We start from the raw sequence: 15,938 nt of genomic DNA, 5'->3' as shown, positions 1-15,938 counted from the left end.
GGAAACTCCTGCGCCCAAATGGAGCTCCCCTTCTCCATTTAGGTTAGGGAGCCTCCCTTTCCTCCTAGGACATAGGTTCAAGAAATGACCCTTCTCCCCACAATAAATACATAAACCTTGGGAGCGCCTGCGTGCCTTTTCCTCGGGAGTTAGATGAAAAATGCCTAACTGCATAGGTTCCTCCTGAGGTAGAGGCACAGAGAGGTCTGAAAATTTAACATTGGTCACCATATTAGACTTAACATTAGTAACCCCAGAATAAGTAGAAACACCCCTCTCACCCCTTCTCTCCCTTTGTCTCCTATCTACCTGGATGGCCAGAGACAAAAGATCGTCCAGGTTGGAAGATAGGGGGTAATTTACAAGACTATCCTTTACTGAGTCAGATAACCCCAAACGAAACTGACTCTGTAGAGCCAAATCATTCCACCCCGTTTCCACTGCCCAGCGGCGGAACTCGGTGCAATACACCTCCGCATCCCTTTTCCCCTGGCGCAACTTACGAATCGCGGAATCGGCTGAAGATGCACGATCTGGGTCATCGTAAAGAATGGCTATGCTGTTAAAGAAGGTGTCTAGGGAATAACGAGCAGGGTCTGAAGAAGGCAGCCTGAGGGCCCAAATTTGGGGGTCACCCAATAACAGGGTCATTACAAACCTAACTTCCTCCTCACCAGATGATAATGAGTGAGGATGGAAACTAAGGTACAATTTACTTGCCTCTTTAAAGACAAAAAATTTAGTTCTGTCCCCGCTAAATTTCTCGGGGAATATGATTTTGGGTTCATGGGGCCTAGTAGTGTTGCCCCACATGGCAGAAGAACCCACAGGAGGAGCAGGATCAAGGACTGGCAGCTGCTGCAGAGTTTGCGGAGTCTCCAGCTGATGGGTTAGATCATGATAACCCTGCAGAAGGAAGTTCTGCTTCCGCTCGTGGTCCTCCAAGCGCTGTAACAAGGTGGAAAGAAGCGCTTCGGTGGAAGTTGGGGAAACTGAAGCGGTAGGAGAAGCAACAGCAACATCGTCAAGACTTTCGACCTCCATTGCCCGTGATAATGTCACGGCCGACACCCAATACCAGAACAGGTGCCAAGTACCCTGGTCTCGGCTCGGCTTCACCAGTAGTGTGACCACCGTTGGGCTTCGGGAGGAGCCCTCAGCTTACTTGGGTGCCACCTGGACTTAACGAGGGGTACAAGGCAAGATGTTCTGGCTAGCAGAGGGGCACGGCAGGTAGATAGTCTTTTAGGCCGAAGGTCACGGTACAAATGGAGCAGGCAAGAGAATTGTCAGACAGGCAGGGTCGAGGCAGGCAGATATCAAGAATCGTCAGGCAGGCAAGGGTCAAACCAGGTAATCAAACAGATGGGGTCAGGCAGAAAGAGTAGTGGAGATGCAGGCAAAGGTCAGGATTCGGATATCAGAATAGTCAGGAACAGGCAGGGATCAAAACCGGAATAGCAGATACAAAATACACAGGAACAGACAGCACAAGGCTTCAGGAACCACCAGAATCAAGATTCTATCACGGGCACTGCTGGGGGTCAGAATGGGCTTTATATGCATTCGAAATTGGCGCCAAATGAGCGTCAATATGCGCTGGCACAATCACGCCAGCGCGACTGTACCTTTAAGAGGCGCGCCGTGCACGCCCTAGAAGAATCAAGATGGCGCCGGACCAGGAACGCGGCGGCGTGGCGGCCGTCCACGCCGCCGCACACCAGGTAATTTTATTACATTATGTGAATCAGTAAAAATTCTACTGTCTGTCTGTCCAACTCTAAGACTGGGCTTTGATATGTCTATGCTTTGAATGTTTTCTATATGATTTTCCAGCAGCTGCAGGGTCTTCTTCCTCTGTATTTATGCTAACCACTTTTAGCTACTCCTATGGCCCTGTAAATTTTCATGAAGCCATGCACATAACCATTAACGATGGGCGAATTTGGGCCGTTCACGAAACGGTGTCCGTTTTTGACGCCGACGCCCGGTTTTTTGGACGCCAGTGAAAATGCGAATTTATTTGCCACTGGCGAATCGCGGGAATTTGCCGCAAATTCGCGACTGGCGAATAAATTGTACGTTCTGGCAGGCAAGGGCTTTAACTGCCAAGCACGTACATTGTACGTTCTTGGAGTTTAACATGCTGTACTCTGCATCAGCGGCTTTAGCCACCTCTGCAGAGACTTAGCAGTGCTGACAGCCCCCTGGGCAAGAAGGCTGAGGGGCTGTCATGTCGGTCCTGCAACAGGATTGTTGCAGGATCGACCTAAAATCGCAGAAAGAAGCAACTTACCAGCTCCTCCGTCTTCCTTCTGCTCTCTGCTTCTCTGGCGACGCCCACGCACTTCCTGGCTGCAGTGACTCATCACACATGCTGCTGAAAGAAGATTAGACTCTCTCTCCTGCTCCAGCAATGGTAAGTGGACTTTATTTGATAAATTACACACTACACAAACACTACATACACACTACACTACATTGTATAGATCTGTACACAGTTACACAATCATTTTAGTAAAGATTTTTTTATTTTTTTTTTATTTTTTTTGGAAAGTTATGTACACTTATTTGCACTTATTTCACACTTATATACACACTGTCACACCACTTTTAGAAGTGTATACACATGTATACACAAAAAACTCACAAAGAGGGATTTTTTTTTTTTACTTTTTCATTTTACTAATTTGTGTTTTTTTACCCCTAAAAACCATTTGTTTTGGCAGCATGACTATTGGGTAATCGATTTTGGCCACTAATTATGCTGTTGGATCAGTAATTTTGTTATTTCATTGATTTACACAATTTTTGTGGTTTTATTGCAATTTTATCCCTGCATTATTTTTCCTTATGTATCTTTAGTATAGTTTTGCTGTTTGGTGCTTTGGTATAGAAAGATAGATTTTACTTTGTTTGATCCGTCAGAATATGTTCTTTCCAAAAATGTATGCTGTTCTGGGGGCTTTTTACAGTTTGGGGGTCTTACAACACATAACGCAAAGTTGGGGTACTGTTTTCAGCAGCATAGTTGGCTAGTGTGAAAATTCATATGCATGTTTTTCATTTGGGGTCCGTACACACCACATACTTTGGTAAATCTATGCATATTGGGCATCAAGCTATTCATCAGACCTCTGACGTCCATATTTAGGGTGATTTTTCTTTGTACGTAAAACATTGTGTGCGAAAAATGCGGCAAACTGCAGCATTTTTAGGCAATTTTCAAAAATGTTGTAAAAACCTAAGTTTAGAAAAGCTTTGCAGTTTGGTAGTTTGGTGTAGAAAGACGTCTTTATCTTTGTTGGATTCGTCAGAATGTGTACTTTCCAAAAACATATGGTTTTGGGGGGTCTTTGCTGTAAGAAGGGTCTTGAGGCACATAATATGAAGTCAATGGTATGTTCACAGAAGGCGAATCGGCAGCGGAGAAAACTCATATGCACTATTTTTATTTGGGGTCTGCACATGCCAGCTGCCTTGGTGTATCTATGCATATTGGGCATCAAACTGTTCAGTAGTCCCTTGGCATCAATATTTATGTTATTTTACAATTGTATGCAAGAAATTGGGTGAGATAAATGCGGCCAATTGCAATATTTTTAGGCGATTTTCAAAAATGTAAAAACCGTTGCTTTTATCGCCAAATTTAGGAAAGACTTGCGACTTGGTACTTTGGAGTGCAAGGACATGTATACCCAATTTGGGTTTGTGGGAATGTGTACTTTCCAAAAATATATGGTTTTCTGGGGTGAACTTACTTTTTTCTACATTTGCCCCCCTCAAAACAATATAAATGTGTTGATTTTGCAGTATCTGAAATGACAGACTATATGGGGGGTCTTCTTTTGGGGCCCCTATATGCCACGTGCTTGGGTACACCTATACATATTGGGCATCAAACTGTTCAGAGGACCCTAAGCTTTCATATTTGGGTGATTTCTCTTGATACCTAAAAGTATGTGGGTAATACGATGCTGCAGGGTAGAAATTTTGAGCTGATTTTTGGAAATGTCACCGAAATCACCACATTTAGGAATGATTTGCAGCTTGGTACTTTGTAGTACAAAGACATGCATACCCAATTTAGATTCGTGGGAATGTGTACTTTCCGAAAATATATGGTTTTCTGGGGTGAACTTACCCTTTTCTACTTTTGCCCCCCCCCAAAACAATGTAAATGTCTTGATTTTACAGTACCTGAAATGACAGACCATATGGGGGGGGGTCTTAATTTTAGGGCCCTTATATGCCACATGCTTAGGTACACCTATACATATTTGGCATCAAACTGTTCAGAGGACCCTAGGCTTTCATATTTGGGGTGATTTCTCTTGATACCTAAAAATATGTGGGTAATACGCTGCTGCAGGGTAGATATTTTGAGGTGATTTTTGGAAATGTTGCCAAAATCACCAAATTTAAGAATGGTTTGCGGCTTGGTACTTTGGAGTACAAAGACATGCATACCCAATTTAGATTCGTGGGAATGTGTACTTTCCGAAAATATATGGTTTTCTGGGGTGAACTTACTTTTTTCTACTTTTGACCCCCCCAAAACGATGTAAATGTGTTGATTTTGCAGTATCTGAAATGACAGACCATATGGGTGTCTTCCTTTCGGGGCCCCTATATGCCACGTGCTTGGGTACACCTATACATATTGGGCATCAAACTGTTCAGAGGAACCTAGGCTTTCATATTTGGGGCGATTTCTCTTGATACCTAAAAGTATGTGGGTAATACGATGCTGCAGGATAGAAATTTTGAGGTGATTTTTGGAAATGTCACCAAAATCACCAAATTTAGGAATGGTTTGCGGCTTGGTACTTTGGAGTACAAAGACATGCATACCCAATTTAGATTTGTGGGAATGTGTACTTTCCGAAAATATATGGTTTTCTGGGGTGAACTTACTTTTTTCTACTTTTACCCCCCCCCCAAAACGATGTAAATGTGTTGATTTTGCAGTATCTGGAATTACAGAACTCATAGCTCAAATGAGGTGTCTACATTTTACGGCCCCTATATGCCACATGTTTGGGTACACCTATATATATTGGGCATCAAATTGTTCAGCGGACCCCAGGCTTTCATATTTGGGGTGTTTTACATTGATACCTAATGATTTGTGGGAGATATGATTCTGTAGATTGGAAGCTTTGAGGTAATTTTTCAAAAAATTCACCAATTTCTATAAAACATAAATTTAGGAAACAATTGCAACTTGGTAGTTTGGAGTACAACGATATATTTACCCATTTTTGATTCAACAGAATCTGTTCTTTCTAATAATGGGTAGTTTTCTAGGGTAAACCTACTGTTAGTGGAATGTTTGGCCTTGAAAGCAGAAGTATGCCGTTTGGGGAGCGGTGCTTTGGAAATTTGGTTGTGTACTGCTTGTAGATTTTGATCTATACAAGTGAGAAATCTCCATAAAACTATATATATTTGGTATTGCCGCATTCAGGAGACATAGACCTTTCCAAATAGGCTGTGTTCTCATACATAAAGTAAATAATGTTTCTGATATATGTGATTGTTCTTTGTGAAACATGATTTTTTTCATTTTATTGGACACTTAGAAGCCTATATTTTTTTACAGAAGTAGAATTACACCAAAATTCCTGCATATTTTGAAAGTTCAGGTTGTCCTGAAAAAAACAATATATTGTTTTGCTGGGTAAACTAAAAGACCGCCCCAGGAAAGGCCCTTAAAGTGAAAGAGTGCAAAATATCTAAAAACTTCTTGGCAGTAGATGTTCGCATCTAGGACAAAATGGCTGGCAGGGAAAGGGTTAATGCAAATGCACGCCTTGAATACTGTTACTGGTTGTGTGTATGTATGTCTGTACTGTATGCATATCCATGTATGTGTTTCTTGCCCTGAGAAAACTTATACAGTAGCTGTAGTGGCGGGCCCAAGTAGCTCTATAAGGCATGTGGCAACAAGACTGAACAACATGCAGCAATTGTGTTTAATAGTACATTCATTGAAATAAAACTCCCAGGGTTGTTGAAGCCTGGGAAAATGGTAAATGTGCATTTCCCTGAACACTGATAAGATAAAAGTCCTATGGGGAAGAGACCTCTTCTAGACTGAAAATACTGCACACTAAACTGTATCCCTTAACAGCTTTTAATTTCTATGTGTTTTTTTCTGTTAACTGTGTAGTTAAATTATGGCAGTAAATTGGTCAAGAAGGCTGTTGAATGAAAGGCAGAATAGGCCATAAAACGTGCTTCCATTTGACAATTCACAACTAACTAGAATTTTCCCATTGAGAAAGTGCACCCACACTATTTATTAAGGCAACCACAAATAGACACAAAATAGTGCCACATTAAAGCTTTTTATAAAAGCTTATGTCTATGAAGATTCTCATGAATCCAGGTCATGATATACAGTATCTAGTAGAATTAAGTCAAAGGCAAGCGAGACACAAGTCATTGACATTGCCAAGATTATGCACTGGAAGTGACAACATTCTAACTCAAAGCATGTAGAAAATTCACACAGTCCCAATACCAATTAATCTCTCCCAAAGAATGCTGCCTTTTGCGAATACTTTATATATAAACTATATAAAGGTATGGAACCTGTTATCCAGAATGCTTGGGGCCCTGCTCTTCATACTTTAAGATTACTAGAAAATCATGTAGACATTAAATAAACCAAATAGGCTGGTTTTGCTTCCAATAAGGATACATTATATCTTAGTTTGAATAAAGTACAAGGTATTGTTTTTTTTATTACAGAGAAAAAGGAAATCATTTTTTAAAATTTGGATAAAATGGAGTCTACAAGAGAGAGTAATTCCATAATTTGGAGCTTTCTGTGTAACTTATCCTATACTTGTATATACTAGTCAGTCATATTTGTCACCTCTTCTGCATACAAAAAAGAAATGCATTCATAATGAGACAAAATTACAATGTCCCTACCTCGCCCCAGACCACATACATATTGCACGTACTCCCAAACAAACATATACTGTGTTAAAAAATCCAAAACATATATTTCAGTATACACTTTGAAGCCAAGAATATATACATAAATATAAAAAAAGAAGATATACATTTTTCTAACTCCCACTCTTTCATTTTTTTTTATAACTTTCTTTTTATTAAGATTTTCCAAAAAATATTTTTTCCATACAAAGCATTGCAAAAATAAAGATAATACAAAAACAAAAGTTGTCCAGTGGTCAAGAGGTAGGCATATACAGATACATAAGAGTAGTATAGTGAGCACCCAGCAAACCCAAGGATGCATCCAAGTGACATTTCAATGAAACATATGCAAAAGTAAACAGTGGGGCACAAAGTGTTCATTACTAAAGGTAAACCAAGGGATAACTCCATTGCTTTATGATAGAGGTAAATCACATATACTCCAGTCAGTGGCTATTTCTCCTCGTATCCCCCTCGGGCACAGTGAGTCCTCAGGCACCCTGTCCCCAATACGTTCCAGCCCCACCAATTCTCCCACCATAGGAGATCAGTCCAATGATCTGAATGCAAGGTAAATCAGCCGCCCGGCACTCTGGACTAAGTCACCTGCAATGGTCCCACCAATTGGGCGGTGTCCCAGCTAACCAAATTTTGTTAAAGTTATCAATATTATCATTTCGAAGTGTATCAATATTATCATTTCGAAGTGCAGTCAGCTGTTCCATCCTCCTAATATACCGAACTCTCTCCAGGAGGTCAGCCTCCGTAGGAGGAAAGGTACTTTTCCATTTTCCCGCTATAGTACATCTGGCAGCTGTTAAGATTGAGTTGGCTAGTTTTTGGGTTGGATTATTTATATTAGGGATTCTCTTCCCCAGCACCAATACCAAAGGATCTAGTGGAATATCGATCAATAACACCTTAAGCAAACATTGTGTCACTCCCTCCCAAAATGGCTTGATAACTGGACAAGTCCAGAATATATGTAGTAATGTGCCTTCCTGACCACATCCCCTCCAGCATTGAGACGAAACAGACTGTGGGAACACTTATGCAGTAAAGAAGGAGTATGATACCATCCCATTAATACTTTGTAGATGTTCTCCTTCAGGGTAACACATATAGGTGTTTTTGTTGCATTTTCCCATATATTATACCAAGTATCCAAGTTTATGGGTTGACCCAAGGCCTCTTCCCATTTTTTCATATACACATGGGGAGCGGAATCGAGATCCCTGTCATTGAGGAGACCATACCACTGGGATATCAGCTTCCTCTGGGAGAACCCTGCCTTGCAGATTCTCACTACCGCGTTGACTTCTGGGGCTTGACCCCTTGGGCAGTGGGAGAGTGCAAAGTGCTTTAATTGGAGATACTGCATTTTAGTAAGATTGCCCAAGTTCACCTCCTCTCTCAGCTCCTGGAACTGTTGAAGTTTCCCCGAAAGGGGGTGGAACAGTCTACCCAGATGAAATGTTTCCCTCTCTCGCCAAGACCATAAAATTCTCTGAGAAACCTGGGGGGAAGTCTGGGTTCTTGACCAGAGGAGTCAGGTACGCTGGGGGGCTATCCCACTTCCACTTTTTCAGTGTCTTCCGCCAGAGGGTTATTGTATGTATAGTGGGGCTAAGCATTTTATCTCTATCTTCTAGTGGGAGTGGCCGGTTTGACCATAACCATGACGCCAAATGCGAGGGACTACTAAAGTCAGACTACAGGGTAGCCCATTTCGTAGAAGGGGTGAGAGCCACCCAGTCCCCCACCTGTTTTATCTGAGCTGCCAGAAAGTAATGCTGAATGTTCGGGACTGCCATGCCACCCATAAGTCTGGAACAGTACATAGTAGTCCTGGAGACTCTATGCCTCTTATGCGCCCAAATTAAGCCAGAATGGCTGATTGCATTTTAGAGATATCTGTGGAAGGCATGAGGATTGGGAGTGTGTCACATAGGTACAGCAGTCTAGGGAGTATGTTCATTTTAATCGATGCTATCCTGCCCATCCAAGAGATAGGGTACTTATGCCAGGTCAGTAACTCCTGCCGTAGCTTATGCAGAAGAGGCGGGTAGTTACATTTATAAAGTGATGTGCAATCCTTAGTCAAATGTATCCCCAGGTACCTCAGAGAACTTTCCACCCACCGGTATTGAAAGTTTAACCGCAACAATTTAAGCTGGGCATGTGGAATGTGAATAGGGAGGGCCTCTGATTTATCATTGTTCACTCTATATCCAGAAACGCGCCCATATTCAGTAAGCAGGCTATGTAGATTTGGGAGCGTAGTTAACGGACGAGTTAGTGTTAGCAGGATGTCATCCGCGTATAGAGTCAATTTATACTTCTTGCCTTTAAGTTCTAGCCCTTGTATATCTGGGCACAAACGTACCGCCTCTGCCAGGGGTTCAATGCTTATGGCAAAGAGCAGTGGGGACAGGGGGCAACCTTGCCTCGTGCCATTCTGCACCGTGAGAGGGTCAGACATGACTCCTGGCAGTTTAATTCGGGCCGTCGGGGATGAATAGAGTGAGCGAAGAGCCGTTACAAACGATCCCTGAAACCCCATAGCCCCAAGGGTCGAAAACATGTAGTCCCACCTGAGGCGGTCAAAAGCCTTTTCGGCATCTAGACTAAGGATTATCATCGGCGTCTTGGTCTTGTTGGCTATATCTATGAGATTGACCGCTCTCCTTATGTTATCCCCTGCCTTCCTTCCCAGGACAAAACCGACTTGATCCGAGTTTATGAGGGAGGGGAGTAGTAAATTCAGTCTGTTCGCTAAGAGCTTTGAGAATATCTTCAAGTCCGAGTTTAGAAGGGAGATGGGGCGGTAGTTTGCACATTTCGTGTGATCCTTCCCTTCTTTTGGTATCAGCGTAATGAATGAGCTAAGAGTGGTTTTTGGGATAGGTGTCCCTTCCATCCAGCTATTATAAAGAGGAACCAAGTACTTAAGGAGGTGTCCTTTAAAGGTTTTGTAATAGCCATATGGAAGACCATCCGGGCCTGGGGATTTGTTCAATGGCATCTGTTTAATTATGGTCTCTAATTCCTCAACAGTAATTGGGGCGTTTAATTGGTCTAAGTCTAGTTCAGATATTTTAGGGAGATTCAATGTGGACAGAAATTTCTTGTTTAGTTTAGCCCACCCATCTGAGTTGGGGTCCGGGAACAGGTTATATAAGTTTGTGTAATATGAACGGAAGGCAGTAGCAATGGCCTCTGGGGAGCACACCCTGCCCTGGGCTGTATGGATGACTTGGGGGGTCTGCAGTGCCTGCTCAGCCCTTAGTTTTCTCGCCTGTGGTCTGTTAGCTTTCTAGTAGTAAAGCTGTTTATACTTGTTAAGCATCTTATCTGCTTCAATTACCTTAAGGTCCTTCAGCTCATTTCTCAGAGACATGACTCTAGCAAGTCTGGAAACTGATGGAGCCGATAGATGTTTATCCCATGCCCGTTTAAGATCTCCCTCCAAGATCCGTGTCCTAAGTAGTTTATCCTTTTTGAAGGCCGAAGATTGGGCAATACACTCCCCCCTTATTACAGCCTTGTGTGCTTCCCAGAGTACATTGAGTGAGTCTACAGAAGATTCATTTAGTGTAAGATATTCATCTATGCATGACTGCAATTTATCTCTCATGTCAGGCCATTTTAGAATATGCTCATTTAGTCTCCATGGGCCCCTATGTCTGATGTGTCTATGTATGTCCAGTGTCACTTCAATGGGCGCATGGTCAGCCCAGGACATTTGATTGATCTTAGATTGACCCAAAATGGAACAAAGAGGTGACGAGAGGAGTAGGTAGTCAATTCGTGTGTGGACCTGGTTTGAGTGCGAGAAAAATGTGTATCCTTTCTCTGTAGGGTGTTGAATCCGCCATACATCCTGTAGCTGATAAGACCTTAAGAGGGTCCAAAAATGTTTGGAGGTTTGGGCAGTGGAGCGGGGTGCCGAGTTACGTGCAAGGCCCAATCTATCGAAAGAAGGGGAATGCACCATATTGAAATCCCCTCCCACCACTAAATTCCTAGCATCAGCCATATTAACTTTAGCTAACACTTTCTTTAGCGTACGGATAGGTTTCTTAATAGGCAGGTACACATTGAGAAGCGTTAGAGGTACATTGTGTAGGGTACCATAGACGATAATATAGTGACCCTGCGGATCTGCAACTGTACGCTGAATGGTAAATTGGAACTGTTTGTGAATTAGTATAGCGACTCCTGCTTTTTTCTGCAGGCCTGAGGCTCTCAAGATCACCGGGTAGTCTCTAGAATGAATTCTCCACAAGTCAGATTTACGGTGATGCGTCTCTTGGAGGAAAATTATGCTAAGGGTCACCGATCTGAGATCCCTATAAAGCAGGTTACGCTTTAACGGAGAATTTAATCCGTTAACGTTCAGAGAGATGATGTTAACCATTATAAATAAAGATAGGTCGCCGCGTGTCTGGTTGCAGATCCACTGGGTGTACAACAGTATGCAAACATACAAAATATCTCACCAACTGTTGCCCGAGGGGGGAGAACCACTCATTAACCGTATGCCACCACTGGAAAGTACAAAGTGCCCTATAAGAAAACAAAACTGGCTGTTCTTCCATACCAGATAGGTAACTAATTAGACAGCAGATGGAAGCATCCAATAAGTGCTATTTTTTTCCTCTCTACGTCAGTGCCCTCTTGAACCACCAGCAGTATTGGAATCTGCCTCCTCAGTTACATACATAGTCTTCCCTTATGTGAGATGTTTGTAGTTATTACAGTAGAATGCACTATCCTACATCTGCCAGCCTTATTCATTTCATTCTGAATGAATTGAGGATATTTAAGTATCTGTCCTGCAAGTCTGTCTAGCTTCAAACAGGATGTTTGGATGTGTTATGTCTGTTTTGCCCATGTCTATCACATTTTTTCCTATACTATGGGGATTTACATTTACACTGGCTGAGAATTGAGTCTATTGTACATTCTCACAGGGCTCTCTGTCCAGGTAACTTTCCAGATGCGACACTTCTATTAGCCTTGCTTGTTCTCTGATTCACATTGCTGTGTCACTTCGGATACATATGACCCAGCATAGCTCTAGTGGATTAGAAGCCCTTCTGACACTTACTGGAACATCCATAGGGACTCTCCAGTCCTAAGGTCAGCTTCACTTAGGGAGTTCATATATGTAGTATAGTGAACTCCGCATAACCACACTGAAGCCCTACAGAGTTGTTCTGCTGAAGCCTGGTGGCAAACCGCCCAAGAAGTGCTGAGTGAACTAGTAGAATGAGCTGAACCCAGAAGGGTGTGGCCTTACCGAGTACCTCATAGGCCTTCAAGATCGCTGACCTAATCCATCTTGGCAATGGTGGCCTTAGATGCCTTAAGGCATTTCCGTGGTCCTTCTGGTAAGACAAAGAGGTTGTCCACCTTCCTTATGCTCTTGGTAGCCCTGGTGTATGTTCTGAGAGAACATCTAGGTTGTGTAACTTCTGTTCCAACTCTGTCTTTGGTTCAGGACAAAATGAAGGAACCACCAGGTCCTGGTTAAGATGGAATTCTGACACCACCGGGTAAGTCTCAACACTGCCTTGTCCTTTTGAAAAATCAAAAATGGTGGACGACAGGATAGAGCTGCTAGTTCAGAAACTCGTCTAGCCGAAGTGATGGCTAACAGAAAAACTACCTTAAGAGTCAGCAAAGGTAATGGGATTGAATCCAATGTCTCGAACGGTTGCTCCTGCAATACGGAAAGTATTGAGATCCCAGGGAGGGATTGGATGACAGTATGGAGGTATCATCCTCAATGCTCCCTGGAGGAAGGGCTTGATGTTGGGTAGGGTTGCAAGCTGCTGCTGAAAAAGAATGGATAAGGCTGACACCTGAACCTTCAGTGAGCCAAGCGCCAGCCCTTTGTCTAAACCCTCCTGAAGGAATAACAATAGGCTACGTTCATCCCAAGACTGACGGTAGCCTATTGCAGTGCCACGAATTGCAATGTTCTCCTGACACTGAAAACCGAAGGAACCGGGGGTGGTTGGAATGTGTGGGGACATGCAGGTATGTATCTTTGATGTCAATCACCGCCATTAAATCCTCTAACTCCAGGGACATTAGGACTGACTGGATGGATTCCATCTTAAGTTGGTGCTTCTTTACATGGTCGTTTAGTGCCTTTAGGTCTAGCACTGGGCGAAAAGATCCGTCCTTTTTGGTTACTATAAAAAGGTTTAAGTAGAAACCAAAGCCTTTTTCCCTTTGAGGGACTGCTTGTACTACCCTGGAGGCGGTCAGGGCGTATAGAACCCCTTGGATCACTGAGTGCCTGGGTTCTCCGGTAGGGAGCCTTGAGATGAAAAATCGTCTCGGGGGTAGCTGAGAAAATTCTATGAGATAGCCCTGGGATATGATCTGTAGGACCCAGGGGTCCAGTATTCTCTGCCGTCACACCTCCCAAAAGTGACTAAGCTTTTGGGGCACCTCTTCATGCGGAGGCTGTTTTGTCCTGTGTGGGCTTAGGTACAGCTCTGCTTCCTGACCAAGAAGTGCTCTCCCTTGACTGGAATCTGGGGCGGGTTGGAGCTTGTTGTTTTTCATGTTGGGACCTTTGCCTCTGGCTCTGATTTTGGCAAAAGGGATGAAAAAAATAGGTCGACTTTTGAAAGTAGTCCTCTTGGGTCTGTTTTGCAGAAGTAAAGTGCTCTTGCCTCCTGTAGCTTGAGAAATTGTCTTCTCTAGTTTAGCACCGAAAGTCGTTTTCCGAGAAATGGGAGACCAACCAGAGACCGCTTCAAGGTAAGATCTGCTGACCAGTTCTTTAGCCAAAGGAAACGCCTGTCTGCAATGGATTGTGCCAAAGCCCTTGTGTCCAGCTTAGCCGCTTCACAAATATGTGTTTGCCTCCATTATCTGAGCTAGAAGGAGGTCTGTGGAGGGGTCTTTTGATCCAATCAGTTGGAGCACCTGTTCCACCCAAATCTCCATTGTCCTGGATACCCATGCGGTGGCAAAAATAGGTCAGAAAGCTCTGCCTGCTGCTGTGAAAATCGCCTTGCATAAAACCCTCAAGACGTTTGTCGATAGGATCCTTAAAGGAAGCCACATCGGCTACTGGAATGGTAGTGGTCTTTGACAGTCTGCTGGAGGTGAAGACCAAAGGTAAAAGGATAAGTTTGAGTAAAGTGCTTGGAAAATTGGACTCTATGGTCTGGCGTTTTCCATTGTGCTTTAACGATATCATCCAGATATTCTTAGGCTGGAAAGACACAAGAAGACTTATTTTGCCTCTTGAAAATGTTTTTGGTTGGCTCTGCTGAAGGCGGGGTGTCTACTAGACATAGTGCCTGTAATACTGCCTGAATCAGGCTCTCGACCTCTCTTTGTGATCTAGGGGCATCCTGATCCTTATCAGATTCATCTCCGGATAAGATCTGTCCCTCTTCCTCTGATGCCTCTACCTGTTCACCAAGCGATAAAGGTGGGGAAAGGGTAGGTCGCTTTGTGGCTGACTACTGAGTGACCGGTCTGTGAGACTGTGTAGATAGGTGCTGTAGGGCCATATCTAGAGTCTCTGGTATTCTGGCTAGGTTCTGTAGACCCGCTAGAGATAGAGTGCACACCAATTCAGAATCCAAGCTCATTTGATTAGCCATAGCTGTTGCAGAGCTGGCTGGTAGGGCTGTGTGGGATTGTAATTGTGCACTGACTGCTGCAGGCTTACAGGCTTCACATATTGGCTCAGGCAAAACGCTAGCAAATATAGGTTTGCAAGTAGTACATGCCAAATACAAAATTGCATTGGTGGTACGTGCAATTGCCTGCTTGGGAAAGGACTGGTCATCTGCCCTGCCCGTCATGGCTATACTATGTAGTGCCACCCAGTAAGTAAGGATATTGGGGAATATTAGGAGAGTCCAGAGGAGTGAAGGAGTGAACCACCTCTCCCTTAGAGTGTGATCTGCGGAGACAGATGGAAGTAGTGAAAAAACTCCACAGTAGGTCACATAGAGAGAGGGAAGTGTTAATCCCCTAGAGAGAGAAATAAGGTAATTAACTACCTGTTCACCAAGGTAGGATGGAATGGTGCCTTGTTTTTCCCTGTGAGAGACAGTGAGGCTGGAAACGCTCAGTGCTGGAGAGAGATGCGGATCCAAAATGGCCTCCAGAGAAGTTTCTCAGGCTTTGGTAAAGTACCTTAGTAAGATGGCGCCCGTGAGACGAGTGCGCAATTACATAGGCGCAGCGCCAGATAGTGGCACGAAAGGTCGCTGGGAAATGGAGCTGGGAACCCGGGAAGGAAGGTAAAAATGTGGTAGCAGGCGCAAGAGGGAGAGGGATAGAAGAAGCTGTGTCCTATATCTCCCTATAGGGAATTCTCTGTCAGAGAATAGAAGTAAAACTAAATGCGAATCTCTGTCAGAGAATAGCAGTGAAAGTGAAACTAAATGCCTTTCTGCAGAGCTGACAGGCAGCAAGTAATGGGGGGAGGAGAGAATTGACTTACCTCCTCGTGCCAGCCAGGAATGATCAATAAAAGGCGTTGTGGCTACTGGTGCAGCCTCCAGGGAGTGGGAAAAAGTTAACCAGGGTAGTGTGGGGGGAGCTCCCCAGCCTGCAGCCTCCGTAGAGCGGGAAGGCTACAGAGCATCTTCAGATCAGAAGTCCTTGGCTGGAGGGGTTCTGGAAGAGTAACAATGACCCCAGTAGTGGCATGATACTGAAATCGATACCTTTGCTCCCAGCCACGAAGTGTCCGTCCTCCTTCTGAGGACACTAAAGAAAACAGAGGATTGAGGAGGTAGGCGGGGATGAAGCCCAGAGCAGGAGGAGGAGCCAATTTAACCTTTTAGCGTCTTTTCTCCAAGCAACAGTATCTTCATCCCTATGGTGCCTGTTTCCCCCAATGTGAAGAGAAATCACTCACATCATACTAAAATTTAATGTAAAGGTGAACAACCCCTTTAAGATCACAGCAGCCATATCAGCTTTTTGTGACG

This window comes from Xenopus laevis, chromosome 5L (genome assembly GCF_017654675.1).
Source record: "Xenopus laevis strain J_2021 chromosome 5L, Xenopus_laevis_v10.1, whole genome shotgun sequence".
Classification (NCBI taxonomy): domain Eukaryota; kingdom Metazoa; phylum Chordata; class Amphibia; order Anura; family Pipidae; genus Xenopus; species Xenopus laevis.
The sequence above is the reverse complement of the archived record's forward strand: the minus strand, read 5'-3'. Positions refer to the sequence as shown.